The sequence below is a fragment of the Lycium barbarum genome, chromosome 8 (genome assembly GCF_019175385.1).
Source record: "Lycium barbarum isolate Lr01 chromosome 8, ASM1917538v2, whole genome shotgun sequence".
In the NCBI taxonomy this organism is placed as follows: Eukaryota; Viridiplantae; Streptophyta; class Magnoliopsida; order Solanales; family Solanaceae; genus Lycium; species Lycium barbarum.
In genome coordinates, this window is record NC_083344.1 from 111,249,836 (window position 1) to 111,267,628 (window position 17,793).

Below are 17,793 nucleotides of genomic sequence, written 5' to 3' on the forward strand. Positions count from 1 at the left end.
GACACCTGACTATCTGAGGAAACAAGTGATATCAATTATTCAATTGTTAATCCATTGAAATTATAGATCCAGAAGTGTTGATAGTTTAATGAATGTCAAGTATCTTTTTTCTTTTCTTTTTTTTTTCTTTTTTTTTAAACATTGCGACGTGAAAATATTTTACTGGAGGGATCGTACCATAATATCATAAAAGATCAAAAGAGTGATTGCCTTCAATTCCCTATGATCTTTATATTATTTTTACGATTCTCTTCTCTAAATTTTGGAGACAATTGGATTAAAAACTTGAAGTGTTAGCTTACCTACAAATTGTGAGAGTTTTGCTGACTAAAGAGAAATATGTAATTACCAAGTTCAAGTTGGATTTTAATTTAATTTTACTTTTATTTCTTCTTTTGGGATGTATTTCTAAATCTAACAAATCACCCTGCAATTTGTTGAACGTTTGAGGCGGAAATAAATATACATTTATTGTCCTCTATTTGTAGGTTTTGTGGATATATATATTTCAGTCTTTGCTAATTTTAATAGAGGCATTTACCTGACTTAACAAGCCTAGTTGCTACTTACATTGCATTATGATCATCAAAATCTTAAGTTTTTATTATTCCTCAGCCGGACAACCTACTTTAGGATATCAGGCAACCACTTTAGGGGAGAAATTGCACGTTTTGCCTTTCAAATGGACTGGTTCCTGATATTTGCCCTTCAAATGGGTTGGTCTTTAATTTTTTTCCTTCCATCGAACTTATGCCTAGCGGGACATAAGCTTTTTAAGGGTGTGGGGCATAAAATGTGATATACTATGATGCAAAAATATAAATTTAAATCCCCTAAAAATATTGTTTACCTTGAGTGGTAAAAATTAAATACCAGCACAACATAAGTATAAAAGTGCCAATAATCCCACTTTAGGAACGCGAATGCAGTCATTGTCTGCAAATTAGTTGAAAAATAATCAATTTTCAGTTAAGATAAATGTGAAAGAATTTATCTGTCCTTCAATCCTCACTTCCCTCCTATTTCATCAGCACAAAATATACATATATATATATATATATATATATATATATATATATATATAAACGAAAATTTATCTCTTGTCAAATGACCGAACAAAGTCTGTTTTAATAACTTTATTGATGATTCAATGATGTATACGTGGAAGTATTTCCACTTGATTTAATATAACAATACAATTTCCAAAAGATGCATAATCGGCAGTGATCCAATTATAAACAATACAAGGCATTCAGTCAGAGTTGTTTAAACTCAATGCTTTCACCGTGAATTAATTACTTCAAATGAAGGAGGTAAATTTCATACTCCTTTTTAGTGTTACGTATTCACTTCATCATTTGAACTACAAAATCCCACGAAGTAGAATTACAAACTCAAGAACTCTTCACCTGTAGAATCACAATCTCAACGACCCTTCTCTTGAATTTTAATTGTAGACCTACAAACTCCATGCTCAATCACTCAATCGTAGTGATCGTGTAACCAGGGGCGGAGGGATCAACCCCTGGGCGAAAATTATTGGGAAGAAACAAGCAGTAACCAAATTGCACACGAGCTAACAGCGGAAGAAATACCCAAGTCGAAACTTCCCACACTATTTGAACCAAGAGAAGACAATAAACACTAGAACAAATGGAAATCCAGGCAGCAGCTATACCAACAGTAAAATAAAAGAGCAAGCAAAAATAAATCGAATGGAAGAGACACCAAATTTACGTGGTAAAATCCCTTCAAGGTGAAGAGGAAACATCCACGGGACCTCCGGCCCACAAAAGCTCCAACAATGTTCTCCAAATGGCTACAAGAACAAAGTCAAGCACGGAGCAACAATACATAAAAGATAGCACCAAAACTAGTGAAGAAAGGAGAAAAATCACCTCCCAAAAACGAGCTACTGTTCGTACTCGACAACTGGAGCTACGGTCCATAAATTCCGATCTCCACTGTTGAAATCGAAGAACCAGATGTTTAGAACCCCAAGTTCTAATTTTACCACGATCCAACGGTTAACGAATCAGGAAACGCAATTTAAAATGGACTGCTGTAGCAGAAAATTTCTGGACGAAAATCTGCTTTTTCTATCACGTTTTTCTCTCTATATGGCTGCTATAAATTCACTCTTGTGTTGTGAAAAATAAGACCTAAATTGATCCTATATATAGAGGAAATTTTGAGCAAAATTGGCCTGGTCCAAATTGGATTGGGTTTTTATTAATCCAATTCCACATACGAAGGAAAAACTCAAAAACCTAACAATTCTCCCCCTCCCGACTATGTGGAGGAAACCGCCATCCCGGCGATCAGGCAACACTCTAAATCTAGACTCGCAGCTAAGCCTCTGCACAAATGGAGAAAAGCTTTCATAATCAACTCTCTTCTTCTGATTGAAACCCTTAACAGCCAATCTAGCCTTGTACCGTGGAACTGGATTACCATCTCCATGTTTCACCCTAAAAACCCACCTGTTTTTCAAAGCTTTTCTATCTCTGGGAAGCTTAACCAGATCAAATGTATGACTATCATGCAAGGATTTAATCTCATCTTGCATAGCATCAAACCACCTTTCTTTTTCTTCACTATCCAAGGCCTCATCAAAACTTTTAGGTTCTCCCCCATCAATCAAGAGTACAAACTCATTGGGAGAATAACGAGATGAAGGGACTTTCTCTCTAATAGATCTTCTGAGAGAACTCACTGGAACATCAATAGCAACTAGTTACTGGCCAACCACATCATCTTCCACTGGAGCATCAACAACATCATGTTGGTCATTCTGAACATGATCACTATCTTCATTATCAACTTGATCTTCATTGTTTTGAAGATTTCCTTCAGGTGCAATAGTCACGGGAACTAGATCAACATCAACTAAGCTTTCATTGCTCTGAGAATCAACCTTCTCAGCTTTGTCAAAATCTTCAATTGTCTGGTCTTCAAAGAACACAACATCACGGCTTCTAACAAGTTTCTTCTCAACTGGATCATAGAAATGATAGCCAAATTCGTCTTGATCATAACCAACGAAGATACACTGCCTAGTTTTAACTTCCAGCGTTGACCTCTCATTCTTAGGAACATGCACAAAGGCCTTACATCCGAAGACTCTCAGATGAGCATAAGAGACATCCTTACCAAACTAAACTCTGTCAGGGACATCACCATCCAAAGCAACAGTAGGAGATAAATTGATAACATAAGCAGCAGTATTAAGTGCTTCTGCCCAAAATGAACCTGGCAGCTTAGCATCTAAAAGCAAACATCTAACCCTCTCAACTAGAGTTCTGTTCATCCTCTCTGCTAAACCATTTAACTGACGAGTCTTTGGAGGAGTTTTCTGATGCTGAATACCCTGCTGTCTACAATAATTATCAAAGGGACCAATGTATTCACCACTATTGTCTGAGCGGATGCATTTTAGTTTATTCCCTGTCTGTCTCTTAATCAAGGCCTGAAAAGTCTTGAACACATCAAGTACTTGATCCTTGGACTTCAAAGGAAATACCTAGAGTTTGCGAGAATGATCATCAATAAAAGTCACAAAGTAAAGTGCACCACCACGAGAGCTTACTTTAAAAGGACCATACAAATCAGAATGTACCAACTCCAACAAATCATGCTTTCTTGAAGGTGAATGACTCTGAAAAGAAACTTTTTTTTGTTTCCCGGCTAAGCAATGAGCACATCTCTTTAACTTTGCTTGTTTCACTCCAGAAAGCAAATTCTTCTTAGCCAAGTTATCAATCCCATTCTCGCTCATATGACTCATCCTTCTATGCCATAATTCTGATGAAGTATCATTCTCTACCAAATTTACTGAGTCACCACAAATGTAGCCCTGAAATAAGTACAAGTTAGACATCTTGTAACCTCAAGCCACAACCATTGAACCTTTAAGAAGCTTCCACTGGCCACCACCAATGGTTTGATCATAACCATCATCATCAAGCTTTCCTACAGAAATTAAATTCAGACGAACATCTGGAGCATGCTTGACATTGTTAAGAACCAACCTCGAACCGTTCTTACTTTTCAAGCAGACTCTGCCAATACCAAGTACCTCAACCTCACTATCATTGTCCATTCGTAAATTTTCAAAATTACCCGGAGTATAAAAAAAAATTCCTTCTTTGGCGTGACATGAGAAGTATCACCTGAATCCACAAACCAAGTAGACTCATCACAAACAAGATTGATATCATTTTCACCATAAGTAACAAGAAGATCATTTTCAGCAATAACAGCAACACGATTTTCATTATCGCCTTCTTTCTTTTGCTTTTTCTGGTCTCTCTTAAACTTGTAGCAATGTTTCTTGATGTTCCCTTTCAAGTGACAATAGTCACATGTAAGATTCTTGTACCTGGAGGTTCTTGACTTGATTCTACTTTTACCTCTATCATTTTGACCTCTGAAACTACTTCTCCCCCTGTCTTCAGTAACCAAAACATCGGAGTGTGAAGTTGAAGAAGACAAAGCTTGAGATCTTCTTCTCATCTCTTCATTCAAAACACCACTCTTAGCATATTCCATAGTTACTCCATCACTGGGAGCAGAATTAGTCAAAGAAACTTTAAGGGTTTACCAAGTCTGGCAAAGTATTAAGAAGCCAAAGTCCCTGTACTTCTTTATCAAACTTGACACCCATTCCAGACAGCTGATCAAGGACACCCTGAAAATCATTGATATGATCAGAAATAGGGTTGCCCTCTTTGTATCTAATATTCATCAATTGTTTCAGCAGGAACAACTTATTATTGCCAGTCTTTGAAGCATAAAGTGTCTCGAGCTTTTCCCACAAGCTTTTAGCATTTGTCTCATTCACAATATGATTTTAAACATTATCTTCAACCTATTACCTAATATAGCCACAAACCTGTAAGTGCTCAAATTCTCAATCCTCATCTTCAATAGACTCGGGTTTGTTAGAAGCAAACACAGGTAAATGCAACTTCTTGACAAATAGAAGATCTTTCATCTTGTTTTTCCAAATATTGTAATTACTGCCATTTAAACAAACCATCTTGCTCATATTTGTCTCCATCATTCAAATAGACAATTGACACGACCAAATACAACCACAAGCTCTGATACCACTTTGTTGGGAAGAAACAAGCAATAACTAAATTGCACGATGAGGTAACAGCAGAAGAAATACCCAGGTCGAAACTTTCCATACTATTTGAACCAAGAGAAGACAATAAACACTAAATCAAATGGGAATCCAGGCAATAGCTATACCAACAATAAAATACCAAAGCAAGCAAAAATAAATCGAATGGAAGAGACACCAAATTTACGTGGTAAAACCCCTTCAAGGTGAAGAGGAAACATCCACGGGACCTCCGGCCCACAAAAGCTCCACTATAATCAACAAGAGTTATAACAATGTTCTCCAAATGGCTATAACAACAAAGCCAAGCACGGAGCAACAATACATAAAAGATAGCACCAAAACTAGTGAAGAAAGGAGAGAAATCACCCCCAAAAATGAGCTACCGTTCATACTCGAAAACTGGAGCTACAGACCACAAAATTCGATCTCCACCTTTGAAATCGAAGAAACAGATGTTGAGAACCCCCAGTTCAAATTTTAGCACGATCTAACGGTTAACGAATCGGGAAACGCAATTTACAGTGGATTGTTGTAGTAGAAAATTTCTGGACGAAAATCTACTTTTTCTCTCACGTTGTTCTCTCTATATGGTTGCTATAAATTCACTCTTGTGTTGTGAAAATAAGACCTAAATTGATCCTATATGTAGAGGAAATTTTGGGCAAAATTGGCCTGGACCAAGTTAGATTGGATTTTATTAATCCAATTCCACATAGGAAGGGAAAACCCAAAAACCTGACAATATCACATCATGTTAAGAGTATCTTTGGACCGTTTAGCCCAACAACTGGTATCAGAGCCAACAGTTTAGGGGGACGAGTATGAAGATTGCGGAGTGTGGCGTGGGCCCCGCTTATTGCCTTTGTCCGTCTATGGGCCGGTTTACGACCTTTACCCGTAGCTTTGAAGACACATTCACAGCTTTTGGGCTTCGGTGACCGTAAATACTCTGACAGTGTGGGTGGCACACAGACATGTTTAATCTCTGACCCGTGGTATGATAATGAGCCACGTGGAACTTAGTTCGAGGGTGAGATTGTTGGGTGTGTGAACAAAGTACCACATTGATAGCTGAAAAGAAAAGGGAGTTATTTATAAGGAGTTGGATACTCTTAATGATATGCGGCCGTTTGGGAAAAACCATGCAGGCTTAGCCCAAAGCGGACAATATCACATCATGTTAAGAGTATCTTTGGACCGTTTAGCCCAACAACTGGTATTAGAGCCAATGGTTTGGCGGGACGAGTATGAAGATGGTGGAGTGTGGCGTGGGGCCCGACTTAGTGCCGTTGCCCGTCTATGGGCCGGTTTACGACCTTTACCCGTAGCTTTGATAACGCATTCACAGCCTTTGGGCTTCAGTGACCGTAAATACTCTGAGAGTGTGGGTGACACACAGACATGTTGAATCTCTGACCCGTGGTATGATAATGAGCCACGTGGAACTTAGTTCGAGGGGGAGATTGTTGGGTGTGTGAACAAAGTACCACATTGATAGCTGAAAAGAAAAGGGAACTATTTATAAGGAGTTGGATACTCTTAATGATGTGAGGCCTTTTGGAGAAAATCGTGCGGACTTGGCCCAAAGCGGACAATATCACATCATGTTTAGAGCATCTTTGGACCGTTTAGCCCAACAAAAATTACACTGTTTATATAAAGTTAAAATTATTTTTATGTATATATAATAGATGTTAAAACTCCTTTGGCTTTTTCGTGTGTTTACTTTTTCATATTTGAACCCCCTTAATTAGTAGAAATTCTGGTTCCGACACAGCGTGAAACCAAAAGAAGCATGCATAAATCGAAAAGATATGCTCAATTGACGAAAGCAACAACGGGTGCACCTTTTATTCCCACCTACCGCAACTTCTAGCCTTTTTGTAACAAACTTGCGCTGGAAAATTTTATGCAAAATAAAAGCTCTATTCTCTAATAGGAAAATGGCGATTCGACAAATCAAATGGTAAAAGCTTGACGTTTGATTTCTATTTTGCTGTTAATTATTGTTTTAGATTTTGGGTTTTGGAAAAGTTCCCAATTTTGATAATCTTTTTCTATACTTTCATGGGAATCGATAATAATACACGCTGAAAAAAAAAATTAAAAAAAAAAAAAAAAAAAAACAGGCGGTTTTTCTTATGCTTCTGGGACACTAACTTGGAATAACGAGTTGCAAAATTTATTTACATCTTTACTTACAGAAACTGAAATTTCACACAAAATCTTGGAGTTAGAGAAGGAGAAAGAAAGGGAAAAGACGTGTGCTAATCCGTGGAGGGTATTAACATTTTCAAATAGGATTTATTTATTAAAGAGTGTTTAATTTCAATTAATTTTGAAACAATGGCTAATCTTCAATTAGCAGCCGTAAAGGCCATAAAATTACGTGTGGCCTTGAGAATGACTAGTCTTGAACTTTTGATCCCCGCTTGCCCTATCAAAAATAAAAACTTGTTAAGCTTGAAAATTTGAACAAGTGGGATCAAAAGTTCAAGATTACCAACCTCTAAGGTCAATCTTGTTAATCACCCTATAAAAATGGCTATTTATCGAAATCGTTCTTGTTTTGATAAAGCTAAAGCCAAAGTTTGATTGGGCTGGGCCGATATTTACAATGGCCCTTTTGAATTCATTTTGAAGAAGGAATAGTAGGTCCTTGCAGAAACAATGCATAGTTCAAAGGAAAAAGGACACAAATGGCCGTTGAGCCATAAATAATCTCACGCGCTGGCCCATCTATTTTCAAACCCAAAAATTAGCCCATAAATTATTTTCATCCGCTAGCCAAAATCTGTAGCAAATCTTTTGTGGAGATTTTTAGTCGCCACAAAAGATTTAAAAAGTCGTCACTAAAAGCCCAGGCGCTTTTAAAAAAACAAACTTTTTTTAAGGGCTACTACATAAAAAATCAGGCTTTTTACTGACAATTTAAAAAGTCGCCACTAAAGGTTAAACATCCCAAAACATATATAATATGTGTATATTTAGTTAGAAATATCCCAAAAAACTCTGAGGCAATTTTTGTATATAATATGTATCATTTCTGTATAAAAATATGTATCAGTACCTATCTCTAATGTATAAAAACTGTATAAGATTGAATCACTAAGGTATGTATCATTTTTGTATATAATATGTATCATTTGTGTATATAATGTGTATTACATAATAGAAAGTTGTATCATTTTTGTATATAATATGTGTCAATTTTGTATAGAAAGTGTATATATAATTCCAAAATGTGTATACAAATTGTATCAGTCTTGTATAAAAAATGTATCATACGTATAAAAAATATATTATAGAAACTGTATCACTGTGGTATATAATATGTATCACTATTGTATATGTTAAAAATAAATATCATATCATTATTGTATAATATATGTATAATAAATGTATAATTAACGTATAATTTATGTATAATAAATGTAAAATTAATTTCAGCATATGTATATAAAATGTATAATTCTTGTATATAAAGAGTATATATAATTCTAACATATGTATATATGCTCTAGCAGCCCTTTAGTGGCGACGCTTTTGCGACTACAAAAGTTTTTTTTTTTTATAAAGCGCTGGGCTGTTGGGCTGGCCAGTCTTGGCGTTATTTTGGGCCGACAGGCCATTTTTTGGCATTAATTTGGGCCGACCGGACCTCTAGTGGAATTAAGCCCAAATAATGATTAAATGTATGATTAGTTTGACTGAGTGGACACACAGTGTCCGTTTTCCTAGTTCAAACTGCTTTGTAGACTGTAAAATTTTCAAATCTAGCAGCGATTATCTAGTTAAAAACTCTCTTGTATTCTGTGATAAACAGTGCAAAAAAAATAATAGTACTGAATGAGAATAACAGACTCTCAATGGACTAAATTATTGATTCTTGTTATCATGTAATTTGGTTGGTTCTCTAACATATGACCCTTTATTTTCCTCTCTTTTTGCTGTTTTGCCTTCTCAAATTGGCAATTCAGGATAAAACTTCGTAGTCTCTTTTTTTTTATTATTATTATTTTTCAAACTCAGATATGGTATTGTTTGTGCCTAATAAAGATGAGGGGCGTGTGTCAAGCTAGAATTGTTAACTTGTGATCATGTGTACAAATTACAAGGACTAAGGGCGAATTAATTGAGAATTTATTTTATGATGAAACAAACAAAAAAGGGTAGATAAAGAAGACAAGATTCGAATAGTAGTATGTTAAATGCGTCACAAAATAACTAATTAAACTTCAAACTTTAGTCCTTGTTGATCATTTTGTCTAATTTTACAGCCTAAAATACTCCAAAATAAGGCAAACACATGTACTTTGGAAACAAATGAAAACAACAATGATGGGACAATAGATGTGACGTCATTTTCAAGAAAGTAATCGATGAAAATTAATTAAGAAGTATAGACAATATATTAAAGAGTCCCCCTTACTCATATCATCTCTGACCATAGTGTCATAATTATTGGAATTTTTTTTCTGCTTCAACAACCATCATTATTGAGTCTGGAATGATAAACTACGGTCGTATTAATTTCAATTATTGATTTATTAGCCAAGTACTGAGTGGCAGGACACATGCATGAATACAACAACTACCAGTAGTTTATGAGTGCGTGCATTATTCCAACCAATAAAAAAGAGTGCGTGCATTATGATCATTTCAAAATGGCGAAGGCCGTCCTTTCTATGCTTATATACTATTAGACAAGCTAGTCAAATACGTTGTGTGAAACCTAGTTTAGTTGTATAATATCATCGCATTCCTTTATGAGTTCAAACTTCTTTTTTTCATAATCATTTGATATTCGGAACCTACTGGCTCCGTTAATTCTAAAGTGACAAATTTGATTCATAATCGTATAATTCTTTAACGGGTTTGATTCATGATATTTTTTTATACATAAATAACCGTCTAATAAAACAATAGCCAGCAAATGTATGTTGTTTTGTATATTAATGTATGACATACATTAAGTATACATTTTTAATACATAATAATATAGATTGTTTGTATACTAATTGGCTTGCGAATGTTATAAACTTTGGCTCAGTGACAAAATGTGTAACTTACCCAATTTGTTTAGGGAAAGTTATACATGTGTTTGGGCGGCCAAAAACAATTACATACGCTAGCCAAATATACAAAAAACAAACATTATTTTGCCTAAAATATGTGTATATTTTTTATATATTAATTTCGCTATATACAAAAATATATTCCTCCTGGTTCAATTTATGTGAACATATTTTCTTATTAGTTGATGCTAAAAAGATTGACCTTTTTTCTATATTTGAAAATAATTTACCTTTTGATTTATAGCCACCCAAAATATATGTGACTTATTTTTACACCGGAAGTTTAAAAGTCTTCTCTTCTTTATTTAACTCCGTGTCCAGTCAAATAGGTTAACATAAATTGAAATGGAGAGAGTTATATATTTTTCGAGCGGCTATTTATGTCAATTTGTCATATTTTTTTACCGGGTTAACTTGGGTTATAACCGAAGTTGACCCATCGTTTAAACGGGTTACTTTGGGTTGCTTGGCGGGTCATTAGTCAACCGGTGAGTAATTAACAGTAAAGCAACAGAGTTTATCATCAGAGAAGCTGAAAAACTCCAAATTTCTTATCCTCGGTAGAACCGTAAGTTTGGTGTGTTAACTCTTTTTGATCCGTCTAAGATCTGTCCTGACCTTCATATTACTAAAATATTTTTTTGTCTTTTACGAGTGATGAATAGTTTATTGAGAAACATTACTCCACTATTTGAGTACTCCTTTATATTCCCTCGGTTCACTTTTACTTGTTCACTATTCTTAAAATAGATTTTCATTTTTACTTGTCATTTTCACATATCAATGTAAGACAATATTTTTTTCCTATTTTACACATAGTATTAATTACTCACTTCAAATCATTTTTCAAATCCAATAAAAATATGCATCTATTAACATGGGTACATTGATAAATTATATACTCCATTTATTATTTCTTAAATAATGTGAAAAGTCTAAAGTGGATAAATAAAAGTGAACGGAGGAAGTATATGTCTTTTATATCATACGAAAACCATGTGGGAATAGGCTAATCAAAAGAGGTTTAGCTTAAGAACGAAGGCGGGCAATGATTAGATCACATAAATATCTTCTCATCCCAATTGCAAAATAATTTTAACTTGGGTGGATTGAGTTATGACCCGCAAATTCAAAAAGAATTTCAATAAAAAACAACAAAAAATATTTTAAAATTCACTTGCATTGGATTGGCACTACAAATGTAATATAGATAAGAAAATAAATAAAAATAAGTGGAAAACAGAACTTCAATTTACGTAGATTTATGGATTCAATCGAGTTAAGTGAGATAAGCAAATTTGATTTCTTCTTAATTTTAGTAGAGTTTTGATTAAAAATGAAAAACCACCAAATTGAAGGAAATTCTCATTTTTTAGATTTCGAGAATCAATTAAATAAGAGGGTTTGTTGTTATAAAACATGGAATTCAATGGAAGCAATGGCAAATAAATGCAAAAAGAAAAGGATAGGGAGAAAATACAAACAAACAAAAAAAAACATTTTTATCCAAATAAATTTTGAGCGGCTTGAGTCACTACAAGAAAGTAGAGATACGACGACATTATATAAATGTCGTATTACGCTTCTTAAATGTCGCAAATTCATTTCCCGACATTTAATTTACATTTGTGTCAAATGTCGTATATTCCAGTGTCGGAAATTTTTCGACATTTAGGCAAATGTCGGTAAGAAATTTACGACATTTATTTACGACATTTTGAAAACGTCACTTAAAATTGCCGACATTTAAACTAATGTTGGTAAAATTTTTGCGACATTTATTTATAACCTTTATTAAATGTCGCATTGGTATTTTTGACATTTTTTGTTAAATGTCAATAAAAAATTTACGACATTTATTTATAACCTTTATTAAATGTCGCTTTGCTATTTTTGACATTTTTGTGAAATTGTCAACAAAAAATTTACGACATTTATTTTCAATCTTTGTTAAATGTCGCTTTGCTATTTTGTAAAATTTCCGACATTTAGACTAATGTCGGTATCAAATATTCAAAAGTACTAATAATAATTCACTGTTCAGTTTTCATCATAAAGAAAATATTTATATCAAACAATCATAAAGATCAACCTTTATACACAATGTAACGAAATATTATGAAATAGTAAAAGTCAATCAATTGTATTTCAAAGGACATAGCAGAGAAAGGTCTCCTTGCAAGTTAGACGTTATCAAATCAAAGGACTTGTTGTTCTATCTCAAATAAAACAAATTCTAACTAAAACATAAAAGCTAAAGTGATTTCAACATGAAACTACGCCAAACTTTCTCTTTAATTCCCTAAACTTCTAGAATAAATTCTGCAACAAGACAAATGGAATTCATCTTTCCACAATTCGAGCATCACTTGCCAATAATTGGTATCACACACTCTTCAAAAGTGCTGCAAAAGAATCAGACAGAAAAATAGAATTAAAAGCATGTAATAAATGGAAAAAATTTAAAAGTGTTTTACATGTTTTTCCAAACTTACCCACTTCTTTTTTGTGTGTCAACTCCGTTATTTGTGGTGTTCTTGATTAAGTTAACCTGCGAAGAAATATTCTCTGGCAAATCAGAAAACACCATCCAAAAATAGACCCATCAATTTTTAAATAGCTAACAAACAAGTGCATGTCATCTTTTATTAAAAACTAATGAGAATTAATCATATAGAGTAATCATTATTGGAACTCTGTGGTTCATAAGGGACTAAATTAAAAGAAAAGTTTCAGAAGCAAATATGCAAAAACTATGTTCTAAAAGTAGCAAAGTACCATTGGAATACTTGTCTGTGATACACCTCACTATTTCCCATAAGTTTTTGTTAACCAATAATTGGTTCGCCTAAGTTATTGTGTACAGAATTGGCCATTTGGTTTCTTCAGACATAAAAATACACAGAAATTGCAGAAACAACTATTGGAAACAAATGCTACATGCACTTTGAAGTTTCACTACAGAAATAAATAATAAAGAATGCTGCACAAACTAAACTGCAGAGCCAAAGAATTGCCAAAATTTTGCACTTCGTACTCCGAAGTTTCAGAAGAATGACTAATGTATCTTCTTAGTTGTTAGTTCCTCTGCTGGTTGCTTACAGGAAATTAACATTGACTATAAACCCATTAAGCTTTGTGTTAGTAAAAGATTAGTTTGAGAAGATTAGCATAAAAAATTATTCATCATTTAAACTTTCCTCAAATCAAACCAAACCAAATCTTAACTGACAAATTGATGGAAAAATTACAGTTCATTCCAGAGTTCGTGATGTTTGAGAATGAGATGGGTGAAATTATAGAGCAACGAATAGACTATGAATGTCAACCAATCCTATGCGAGCATTGTAAGATTTTTGGCCATAACAAAGTGCAATGTAGGAGATTGCAAAAATGGGAACGAGAAAGGCAAGAGCCCCCAATACAGCCACATAAAGTTGGGAAAGCAGTAGCCGAAATGCAAGGAAGGGACAGGGGTGAAGCACCACTGATTGCACATAGAAAGAACAAACAGCCACAAAAGGAATTCATACCAACAGGGAACTCCTTTGCTCCAATAGAAGACCAAAATTGTTATATCCCGTATCTCATACATTCGGATAATCCGAGAAAGTCGTGACAAGTTAAGGACAAGATCATTTTCAAGAATTATTTTAATGTACGAGTGGTTAGGAATATTATTTATGAACATTGGTGGTATGAAAATATTGGGAGAGGCCAAGGGTAAAAAGAGAAATTTGCAAAATGGCCAATGGAAATAATGTGAAAGACTAAGGGCAAGATGGTAATTTCACAAAATTCTAGAAAAAGAGGAGAAAAGAAAAAAATAAGCAAAGATGACAAATAAGTCATCTTTTGCCACCATTCAAGAAAATTCTAGAGGAGGGCATGTGCCATGCACATGACCCTTTAATATATGGCACATGGATGAGAAGAATTCATCACATTGCCATTTGGAAAAATTCAAGAACTTGAGAGAAAGAACAAAAAAGAAAGATGAAGGAGAAAGAAGGGGAGTTTCGGCCAAGAGGAGGGGATTTCATCCCCATGAAATCTTGTCCCAAAAATTTATTTCTTCATGCATTTCTACTAACTCAAGGATGCTCTTCAACATGGTATAGTTGTTGAGGCAAGAATCTCTCTCTTTGTTGCAAGTTGACAACTTTGGTTAAGTGAGGAAGTTGAAGGAAAAGGTAAGAATTCATCTCCTTTTATATGTTATGGAGTCTTTGTTTATGTTGTGGAATGTAGAAAGGAGCAGAATTCATAAGAATATGGAAGTTTGCATGATGATTGTGTGTGGCCGTGTGCAAGGGTGATTGTAGTAACAATGATTCAATGATTTTATGAAGTGTTTTAGTTGTTGTTGTTGTTGTGAATTCTATGTTGACAATGAAAGTGTGATGATTTTAATTGAAGTTGTAGATGTTGGGTTGGCCATGTGGTGTATATGTTGTGTAGGAAAGATGACCAAATTTATATGTAGTAATTTAATTGTTGTTGATATGTATCCTATGATAGAAATGGGAATTTGATGATTTAAAGTGGTGTTGGAAATATTATGGGTTGATTTGGAAGCCAATGTAATATTAATGTCGTTTTTATATTCACGAGTATAATGTTGTTAGAATGTGTGTTGTTGGAGTAGTTCATGAATTCGGAAGCAAGAAATGCATTAAAAATCGCTTCTAGGGAAGTTGAGGAGTTTTCGGGCAAGTTATGGAATTTGGTGGAATCTTGCCTATTTTGTAGAGTGACATGAAAAGCTTTCGAATTGTGTTAGAATGATCTTAAATTGGTACATGAATATGAAAATTTTAATATTGACTTAGAAGTGCAAAGTTGGGTTGGAAGTTGTTGCACTATTTAGGAAAGGAAACAATGTATGTTAGAATGCATTTTTGATTGACTATTGATGTTGTTGGTTTGTTGTTGGTATTGTTGTGTTGTTGTTGTTGATATTCTGGGCCGAGTTAAATTCTCGGGGCGTTGTATTTACAGGGGAGGTGCTGCCGAAATTCCGGTAGACAAGTACCAATTCAAGATTGAATACCAAAAGCCTTATAGTTAACATTTGGTAAAAATGACCATTTGTAGATTCTGGGCGAAACGAGAATTGAATCTGGACGAGCGTGAGGCGCAACTAAGGTATGTAAGGCTTACCCTCTCTTTCTCTTGGCATGTCCTAGATGTGGTAGGCTATGATTCGAGCCTCGGGGATGACTCTACTCTTAGAAATCCGAGCTTATGTTTGACCCTTTTTCATTCAGTGTAATTGAATTAGGCATATTATGTTTAGTTGAAAAAGTTAGTTTGAATATATGTAACTTCCACCAATGAAACTGGATTGCCCTGAAACTTTCGTAGATGACCTTATAAGACCAAATGTTTATAGTTTTACGTATGTCAACTCGACTTGACCCAAGGTGGGCCCACAAACCCCGAGACCTATTTGTATTGTTTTATTTGCCCTATTTCCGTACAATAATTAAGGGAAACTTTGGCTAATGTTCCGAGTTTGTTATAAGTACCTAGTAACTCAGATACAAGTGTTCTGACTCGACTATTCTGATATAAATACTCCGATACGAACGATCTGATTCGAACATTTTGATATAAGTATTCTGATGTAAATATTCCGATATAAGTGTTCTGATTTAAGCATTCCAATATAAATAATCCGATATAAATATTCTGATATAAGAATTCTGAGTTAGGTATAGTGGTACGAGTGTCTGGTATAAGTGTTCTGATATGGGTATTCCGATATAAGTATTCCGAAATAAGTATTCGGCTATGAATGTCTGGATATGAGCCTTCTCATCCAAGTATTCTGATATGAGTATTCTCTATAAGCCTTAATGTTCACAAAGTACGATCTCAGATCGCTTAAAAGTCCGAAGAGGTTTCTGTATTTCAAATGCTCATAACTTCCTGATATTAACTTGGAAGAACCCGAAACTCGTTTCTGAGCCTTCGAATGTCGGCAAGTGTACCCATCCATCGAGTCTGGATTTATGTGCATATGGTTTCTCATGACTCTGCTCGTGCATGACTCAATGTCTCTTTCACTACGTCCCGGGCCAGGTTCTGTTATCGTGCCCTTCTTCTGCTTGTTCACTGCGTCCCGGGCCAGGTTCTATTATCGTGCATTTCCTCTGCATTGTTCACTGCGCCCCTCGGTGGGAGAGCCGGGTTCTGTTATCTGTATATGATGATATGGGGATGGCGGCCAGGATGGCATATGATTCTGTTCACCGCGTCTCTTCCGAGAGGGCCGGGTTCTGTTACCGCGTCCCTTATCACAGGGCCGGGATCTGTCATCTGCTATCTGCATATGTATATATTGACACATGATTTTGACATATGATGATTCTGTTTACCGCGTCCCTTATCACAGGGCCGGGATCTGTTATCTGTGGAAATATTATATGATTTTGATATGCATAATTTGTGTCCGGAAAGTAAGCACTCTGGTATTCTGTACGTTCTGTATTTCGTCCGATATATGACATCATCTGAGTATTTTGTACGTTCTGTATTCCGTCCGAAACATGACATCATCTGAGCATTTTGTACGTTCTGTACCCCGTCTGGCGCGTGATATCACCTCTGTACGTTCGGTACTCCGTTCTGTATTCTGTATTTTCTGCACCTCTTCGGACATGCGATCTGTAAATGTAGAATAAGTATTTTGGTACTTTGGTCAACACCCTTACTTTCTGTGTATTCACTGATATGTGAGACAGGTATGTATGCTTTGTGTCTGAAAAGTAATGAGCGTCTGGTACTCCGAATACCGTATTTGTTTGTTAGTTCTGTCTGCTTCTTTGTGATGCATGCCTTACATACTCAGTACATATTCCGTACTGACCCCCTGTCTTCGGGGGCTGCGTTTCATGCCGCGCAGGTACTCCCAGATGAGCCGAGATTATTATAGAAGATGTTCCAGCGGAGTTGGCAAGCTCCATTAGCTCCTGGAGCGCTGCCGAGTCAGAGTTCGTATGTAAAGGTTTTTGATTGATGTTAGAGACTTTGCAGACAACGTCGTGGGTATTGTTAGTCAGTCTGTAAGCGGCTCCGTCAGCCGATATGTCGGTCTGTGTTATGTACTGAATTTTGTATGATTATAGATTTGTTATACTTGGAAACTACGAGAAAGAATATTTCTGAAAAAAAACATTACTATGTATTTTATCTTATTTGATTTAAAAAGTTTGACATGATTTTATGTTCAGCAAGAGTCTGAGGGTTCGCTCGTCCCTAAGTAAGGGTCGGGTGCCAATCACACCACAGTAAGGTCGGGTGTCACGACCCAACCCCGTGGGCCGCGACCAGTGCCCTAGCTGGGGGCCTATACGTACCCGATACCCAAATTAGCATATTATCAAAATAATGTAATATAATGGTAACATTAGTGGATGCTACAGAATTTAGCAGAAAAACAGAATTGGCACACAGAAGCCGATAAGGCTGTCATAAGACAAAACATCCCAAACATATGTACAGGACCCACACAGATGTATCCACAGACCTCTACAGAACATATCATAATCATAAGACGGGACAGGGCCCCGTCAT

At 35.4% G+C, this 17,793-nt stretch overlaps 1 long non-coding RNA gene across 1 annotated transcript; it reads right to left on the reverse strand.

Annotated features, from left to right (window-relative positions):
- Positions 1-12,377: 12,377 nt before the first annotated feature.
- On the reverse strand, positions 12,378-14,730 carry LOC132605272 (uncharacterized). Its single transcript, XR_009569126.1, has 3 exons — positions 13,746-14,730; positions 12,708-12,763; positions 12,378-12,617 (listed from the first exon to the last, which is right to left on the reverse strand). It is a non-coding gene; the product is annotated as an uncharacterized LOC132605272 (long non-coding RNA).
- Between the last annotated feature and the right edge of the window lie 3,063 nt (positions 14,731-17,793).